Source organism: Dermochelys coriacea, chromosome 4 (assembly GCF_009764565.3).
Source record: "Dermochelys coriacea isolate rDerCor1 chromosome 4, rDerCor1.pri.v4, whole genome shotgun sequence".
Taxonomy (NCBI): Eukaryota; Metazoa; Chordata; order Testudines; family Dermochelyidae; genus Dermochelys; species Dermochelys coriacea.
In genome coordinates, this window is record NC_050071.1 from 44,032,417 (window position 1) to 44,041,103 (window position 8,687).

General features: G+C 41.8%; 1 non-coding gene across 1 annotated transcript; it reads right to left on the bottom strand.

The window, feature by feature from the left end:
• Positions 1–205: 205 nt before the first annotated feature.
• Positions 206–361, bottom strand: LOC119855324. The gene has a single exon (XR_005292831.1). It is a non-coding gene; the product is annotated as a U1 spliceosomal RNA (small nuclear RNA).
• Positions 362–8,687: the final 8,326 nt, after the last annotated feature.

Here is an 8,687-nt window from a genome sequence, read left to right on the forward strand (position 1 = left end):
TGCTTTGAGCAGGGGATTGGACTAGATGACCTCCTGAGGTCTATTCAAACCCTAATCTTCTATGATCTCTCCTGGCCTGCTCAGAGCCTGTGACTTTAAGACTCGCCCTAATACATAAATAATCAGTGTTTATTTTATTTTCTCTTTTCATTTTAAATCAGGTTCACTCTCTCCCCCTCCATCCCACCACACACAGACGCCCAGGAAAGTATGGGTGCAGAAACCTCACTCCTACCAAGTATGCAGCCAAGTTTTCCACATTTGGAAAATCATAGAGTTCAGTGTACCTGAAGTGCAGTGGTTGAGTCACATCTTGGGGAAACACTTTCTGATAATGGTAATTCCTTCACCAAGTGAACATCAGCCTCCCAATCTAGAAAATAGGTTTGTTTATCAAAAATAAAAAGAATCACCTTGCTCTGGAAAAAATCCAGACCACTAGTTATGCCCCTAAATGTTGCATCAGCTACAGATGGGTAACAACTCCTTCCTTTGTGCTTTGCAAAAAATCAGCTACTGATTTAAAAAGTAGCATGAACATTCAGACACATTCTTTTCTCAAGTCTGCCTCTCTATGTTTATTTAGATTAGGTATTCAATATTCATAGTCATATGCTCCCTATGGCTTGCACTGTCACACAGTGAGGCAGGGTCAAATTGGAGGGGGGGGGGGAAAGACAGTGGTAGTCTCTCATATGGCATTTTCAAGATAAGCTCCATCCAGTTATATGCCAAAAAAGTCATGTGATTCTCAATAGATTATGCAGATGTTCAAAATACGATCATGTATGATCTCTGGGGTCAGCGGAGCTCTGCTGGGCTCCTAGGGCTTGGCTCCATGTCATCAATATTTGGATGATTGGCTATGTGAAGCTCCTTGGTGATGCTCAAATGCCCTACCGGGCTTCATGGGCTTTGTCCCCTCCTGATTAGAGAAAAATAATCAAGACCTTCACACACCTACTCACTCCTGGACCCAGAATAAGCTGTCACTCAGAGTAGATTATGTTAATCAGTGGTTCTTAACTTTTTCCACCCTGGATCCCCCTCAGAGTTAGTAATATGGGATGGGTGGGGTTGAGAATCCCTGGTATAATTCTTGAGATATAATTCTTTTTTTCCATGCTTTCATAAGTAGTGACAAAATGATATTTAAAACTGGCATCTGAGTTAATACCAAATTTAATGAATGGGACAGCTAACTTCAATCAGAGCTATTTTTTCAGGGTCTCTGCAAATTCAGGTAGACATCACTGCACCAGTTATATTCAGGTCACACTTTACAAGATTTTCTTTGCAGCCTGGATATGTTTGGTGAAAGCTGAAATTCTGGGGAAAAGAGGAGCTGGCATTCTATACCCCTGCCCCCCTTTAATCGAAGCTGTACTGTGGAGGGAAGAAAAGTTTAGCAATTTATTATAAAACCTAGCTCAAGGCAAAACTTCTACTTGACATACCTCCACAAAAGATTGCCCCACAAAGAGGAGTCTCAAAATATCCATACACAAAAAGCTAACCCCTGGTGTGGACTCTACAGACATGGGAGATGTTAGGAGAAATCCAAATTGGGACATCAGATAGTCCAGGAAAAACAAAACAAACTTCCCACCACAACTTCATACAGAAACAAAAACATAACAATTTGCTATCAGACTAGCAATAGCATATCTGCAGAAATATACACCTCAATATTGTATAACTTTACAATCACAGTCAACTCATACACTGGCCATCTGTAAACACTGGAGTGTTGTGGAGCTCAAAAGAGTTACTTCTGCTCTTGCTTCCGTTCAGTGTGCTTGCATGTGCCCTAAATTAGTGCTACACACATTCCACAGCTGAGGTCCGATAGTTAAGGGATTGCTTGAGGGTTTTTTTGTTTTTGCTTTTTTAAACTGTGCCCACTGTAACTAAAATTGGTTTTCTCCTGCCTGGATGTCATGCCATATATTAACTTGTGCTTTCAACTTGCTGAAAAATGAGACTATGGAAGTAGATTTCTGCAGCTCTTGGCCAGATTTTGTATGTTTTTGCTTACAAAGGAAAGTACATATATATAGTTGGAATTGTGAAAATTGATTAGTGGCACACAACAGAAATATTCAGATACGCCCTCTGAATCTTCACTAAAATGAAGCGATTAATTGCCAATGTAGGCACAGTGCCGTATAATGATATAAATACAGACAAGGCCAGATTAATCTTTTGTGGGCCCAGCACCAAACATAATTTGTAGGGCCCCTGGAGGCAATGGAGCATGGCACAGGGAGATCTGTCCCCAAAGCAAGGGGCCAGCCAGGGGCAATGGGGCATGGCATAGCAGGGGCGGCCCCACTCCACCCCACTCAGTGCAGGGCGTGGTCTATAAACCGACAGGTTACAGATGCACATTGGCCCGCCCAGCCTATGCCGCCAGCATATCCCTTGCCCTCAGGGGCGGGCCCATGTCACGCCACCCAGCCCTGCCCATCAGTACGAACTCCATGGATGCTCCGGGGCTGGAGCACCCACGGAAAAACAAAATAGTGTTTGCTAAGCACCCACTACCGATCAGCTCCTCCCTTTTCCCCCTCAGTGCCTCCTGCTCGCCACTGATGAGTTGTTCAATGGTGGGCAGGAAGCACTAGGGGGCACGGGGAGGAGCAGGGGCAGGAAGAGGTGAAGCGAGGGCAGAGGCGCTCAAGAAAGTGTGCGGAATGGGGCAGGAAGAGGCTGTGTGGAGTGGGAGAGGGGCCTGGGGCAGAATGGGGGTCAAGCACCCCTGGGGAAGTTGGCACTTCTGCAATCCCTCCCCCCCAACTCCCTATGGCCAGAGCCCCCCCAGACCGGCTATGCCCAGTGCCCCCTGCCAGACCCCTTCCAACAAATGCACAGCACCCTGCACAACACCACCCCTGCCCCCAGCCCCACCACAAACTTCCCAGCACCCCACACAGAACCTCCACTCCCTAGTGCCCTAACACACATGTTCCCCACCCCCTCACAGCCCAGCACCCCCCAGAGACCCACTCCCCGATGCCCTGCCTCCCGGCTGCACTCACCAGGCCCGCTGGGAGGCGACAGTGTCTGCAGGCCTGAGCAGCAGCACAGCCAGGGCTGGTTCCAGGATGGAGAGATCACTCCAGCCCCTCGGGAGTGGCGATCAGCCAGGCAAGGGCCTGCTCCAGCCAGGCTGCCTCAGGACCCACTTGCCTAGAGGGGCCCAGCCAAGCCCCCCACACTGCCCCCCCACCCCCAAACTGGCCAAGACTGGCCAGGCTTCTGCACCAGTCCCAGGTGGCTCCCCCAAGGAGACAGGTGGAGCCCCACAGGTAGTGGGAAGCAGAGACTGCCCTGAACGGGAAGGGCACTGGGGTCCAGACAGGGGCAGAGAGGAGCCAGTGGGTGGAGAGGAGCCCTGGGCCAGCCAAGAGGAGCAAGTGGTAGGCGGGGGAAGCCAGTGGGCTGTCAGGGTCTCAGGGTGCAGTGCAAGCTGAGCAGGGGCCTCTTCCGAGCATGGGTCCGGCTCCATGGTGCCACTGTAAACCCAGTACTGAATACAGAGGAACAGTTTAGGTGGATGGATCCAAGCAAAGAAAGCAAGCTAACATTTTTTAGATCCAAAGTCTTTCATTTCCATAGAAACAAGCTATGCACTAATCCAAAAAGAGAAAATGCAATTATGTTAGTCTGTGAGCCCTTTCTCAATAAGAGTAAACAGGAAAGGATAAATAATTCATTAGGGACACATGCGGGTAGGAGAATGAAAGCACAGAAGAGCTAGAATTGGCTTAGCATGGGTGCACAAAACCAGTGTTCATGTACCTGTGGAGGTACGCGGAGGTCTTCCATCGGTGCATCAACTCATCTAGATATTTGCCTATTTTTACAATAGGCTACATGAAAAATAATAGCAAAGTTAGTACAAACTAAAATTTCATACAGACAAAATGAGAAAGCAAGCAATTTTTCAGTAAGTGTGCTGTGACACTTGTTTTTTTACATCTGATTTTGTAAGCAAGTAGTTTTTAAGTGAAGAGAAACTTGGGTTATGCAAGACAAAGCAGACTCCTGAAGGGGTTCAGTAAGTTTGAAAAGATTGAGAACCACTGCACTAAACAGATTAAACAATCCAGATATTACAACAGGAACATGAGAAAGACCTGAGTGCACATGAGGGATCTCTATGGTCAGTAACAACGTGGCACTGTCATAGGCAAAATTACAAATATTAAGATCCTATTTAGGACAGAAAATACAGGAAGACTTTGCAACACAATTGACTGCACCTAAAAAAATTCTTTACACTGTCAGAGAATCAAAAGGATAAAGACAGTCATTATAATACCTGTGCTGTGAAATCACCAGAGAAATTAAACCTATACAAAGTTAATATTGGAATAATGAGCGTGGAAGGTAAATACAAGTATTTTTAAATATTTGATTAGAATACAGCTATGTTAATAGTGAATTTAATAAGCTTCTTTATTCTTCTATAAGGAGGGGTTGGGGTGTCAGATTACAGTGAGCCATCAGATTGCATTGGCACAGATAACGGCAAAAGTTCTTTTTACTGGAATGTATTGAAGAAATGTGTGCCAGTTGTGTCTATCATGAGTAAAGTCCACTCTGCATAAGTTTTGCTCTGATTGATTTACTTTAGGTGCAGCTGCTGCTTACAGGTGATCCCTATAAAAGCAAACAAAATATGACATGGTGCCAAAAAGTTGCACAGGGACCTTGTGTTTTTGTCTGTTGTAAAGCACCTTCCTCCTCTCTGGCTCTAAATAGAGAATTTCAGGAAGAAAGCCTATGATAATGAATATTAAAGAATGGGAGTGAACATACAATATTTTTCTTTCAAGCTTTAACATTTTATCAAGATTATGAGGAAAACCCACACAGCCCTGCTTCAGCTTTGTTGCTTTCTGGATGCTGAAAAGTTGCTTTTTGTTCTGGCATAGGGTGTTCACATAACCATGTGGTCTATTTCCTTTCCAGCCGCGTTTACAGAGCACTCATGGGATGCATTTGCTTTCACTGAAAGGAATCACTTGGCTCTGTACTGAGGTGGAGAAAGGGAGGAATTCAGAGGCATGGCCTGAGCAGCAGCTGCTCTCCTCTGCTGGCTCATTCTCAGCGTGTCGTATGTCAGGGTCCTGAACATATAATGCACTATTGTTCACAGCTGAAAACTTGGGACTGGAGCACTGTACAATATCATAGCATTAGAGCTTAGGAAATTGCACATGCTTACATGCACGCACACACAGACACACACACACACACACACACACTCATTTTAAATGTCTAAGGGACGTACTAGGAGAGGGGAAAAGGAAAAAAAACCTACTTAATTACTTTAGATTGGGATTTAGCAAGCTATCTTGCATTGCCCAGCATAATAAATGAAAACTCTTCAACATCATGGAGGTCTGGGAAATGGTGAACATTCCACCTCTCCCTCCAGTGTGTATATGCATGCACAAACACACATTACACACAGTTGTGTGTAAATTACATACTTAGGACATATACCTATTTCCAATGACTAGTGACTATAAAGGTAGTTCCAGTAGCAAAACATATCTAGTATTAACCTGTTAATTTAATTTCCCACCCTATATATTTGTACTTGGAAGAAAAACTCATGGAGTTTGAGGATTTATAAACCCTCTCAAACTATTTCTTGAGTTTGAGAAATATTTTTCCCTTTAAATTAAACTCACTTTTCCTCTAAAAAGGAGATTCCATTACAAAAATGTACTTCTAGCTAAAGAGAAGCCTGTGCTGTATATTAATGATAGGAGACCACCTCCCAAGTGCTAGGTTAATGTCCTGTATATAGTATACATACGCTTTAATTTTGCCATTAGAATTTCTTCCCTTCCCCCCCACTCCATTTTTCCCAGTTCTATATTTTATTTTCATTTATTGCTCAATTTTCCACCTTCTGACCCAAACTCTACAAGCTATTTCATGCAGACAGACTTTTAAATCTACATGGTGCCCTCAGTGTGGAGGGCATGGACTTTGTGGGGTTCATCTGTTTGGAGCAATTTGCAGAATCAGGGTCTGTATTTTCATTGGATTTATTCCCTTTCTGCCTCTGTGCTGTTGTTCCCCCCCCACACCCAATATCTTCAAAGTGAAATGTGAACCCCATGACATTTGAGTTCTAGTCAAACTTATGAACCCATGATTTTTTAGTGGGGTCAAAATTACACCAGTTGAGCTCATACATCCTTCATTTAATCTATATTCACATTTACAGTCTTGCCTCAGAGAGAAGGATGCAGAATTGTTACTGACAAGAACTGAGAGCTGATAGTTACCTTTCTATACATTCTGGAGCAGCAGCCACTGTTGGCTTAGTTTTGGGTAATGAATTTTGTGAGCAAAAACTACTGTAGAATGCAATTAAGGAAACCCCACAGAACTACTAAAGTAGATATTGTTCTCTCTCAATATGCTGTGAAAAACCTGACATTAGCATTGGAGAGACAGCTACAGCACATTACACAAAAGTGAGTGTTCCCATATTATGGCCAGGTCATACATTCCTGTGCTGGAGAGAATTCAAGAGTAAGTGCTACAAAAGTACCTAAGATCCAGGTGGGGATATAAAATTTCAGTTAGTTATGCTATACTCCTGTCTACTCACACAGCCTGATAGCATCTGGGAACTCTAGGCTCTACAGGGACTTTTGTAAGTGAAGTAGCCTCAAAGATATTTGTATTAGACTGAATATGCTGAAGCAGACAACTGATAAAGGACCTACAAGCTTGACATCAATACAGAGCTACACTGCCATCACAATACAACTGTTAACTTAACCTCCAGATTACAACTTCTGTGAAATAAAGAATGTTCATTAATGTGAAAGATGATTGGAAGCAGTTCCTATAAAGGTAAACCACCCTAAGAAACTTCCATGTGTAGAGCATATGTATACAACAGTGACATTGTTTATAAGCCATTTGCATGATAATGTTCTTAAATAATGTTCTCAGACATTATTCTTGATGCAAGAAAAAAAAAATCTATGTTTTTACTAATTTTAAAAAACACATACTTTAAGAGAAATACCATGAGAATCTGTTATCCCTCCCCTCCAATACAATTAACAGACAAAGTCAGTGAAGGCTAACTACTTCTACAGGTTAAATAGGGCTCTCGCTCTCAAAAAGGCATTTAACATTGATGCTACAGTTCTTTATATAACTTCTTCCCTGGTGATTTTGTGAGAAGAAAGTCTTTGCAAATATCAGAGGGAATATGGCACTAAAGCAATACACATTTTTAAATAAGCATAGTTCAAAATATCATAGTATCTTTTCATTTTAATATTTATACCATAGGTTTAAATGAAAACATTTGTTTGAAATGCTCCTACTCATGTCTTGTCCCTTATGTGTTTAAATTTATAGATTTCAAATGAAACCACTTGTTTTGTGAAGACCACCTAACATGTTACTGAATAAAATATTTTTTAAATTTATATCTATATAAATTCTTAATTATATAATTTATACATACACACATCTGTGTATATTACTCAAGATCTCTCTTCATTAGATTCAGAAACCAAATGTCTTAAAAAAAGTCCAACTGCAAGCCAAGAAAAATATCTTACTGGTCTCTATATTTAATAAGATAACTCATTCCAAAACAACAAATGAAGAATTCTCCACAACAATCCACAGGCCAGATCCTGCAAACACTTATATACTCACATTACTAACTACTGCTGATTTAAACACAACTCCCAGTGCCTGCTGGATTAGACTTTTTAATCAAGATTAAATGGGATATGGATAATTAAATTTTTATAAGAAACTTTGTTAGCAGGAACGTATGATAGACTATTTATTTAATCTGTTATGGCACAACCTATGTTACTATGGATTTCATGTATCAGGGAATTTGTGATAGGATATGCAGTTTGACCTTAGAATTCAGTCCAGGTCAACTGTGACCACTAATTAGCACCTTCGTTGGCCATCTCTCCCAAAGAAGCAACTACAGGATGGATATGGAGGCTGACCTCTCTTCTTCCCTCTAGGGTGGCTAGTCCAATACCAGGTGAGAGCATGGTTGTGTGCAAAAATTTGCACTGCCACGGTTCATACTGTACGTTTGCTATGAATAAATGAAGCAATTAGGTCTCCAGAGCTGTCAATCCAGGTCCTTTAAGAAACACAATTCATTTTTGAAAACAAACAAACAAACTGTGGTCCTAATAGATCAATCTTCTTGTTCTCCAAGATGGTGGGCTTAATTCTGATTGCATGTGTGTGTAAACTCCATGGAAATAATTCCATTATAATTTGTATACTTAACCTAAAAAAGCCCAACAACCTACTGTGCTGAAATACTCCTAACTAAACAAAAGACCCTCACATGCACAGGGGAGCTAGATTCTGATTGGATGCCTATGATCAACTTATAATGACATTTGTAAATGCAAGCATAGCTAAGTCCGTAGAACAGACATTTGTACCCTCCTGGACTTTATTCGTTTTTATTAAAGGAGGGACAGCTTTTGGCAAACAGCTTTATTTTCTTAGGAAGAGATTAGTTGAAGAGAATGTGCTCTATTATGTGCCCATTCATGCACATGCATACAAACACCCTTCTATTTAGCCAAAAAGATGGGGATAGAAAGAATAGTGTTAGGTTTCCATTTCAAAAGCAAAGCTATTTT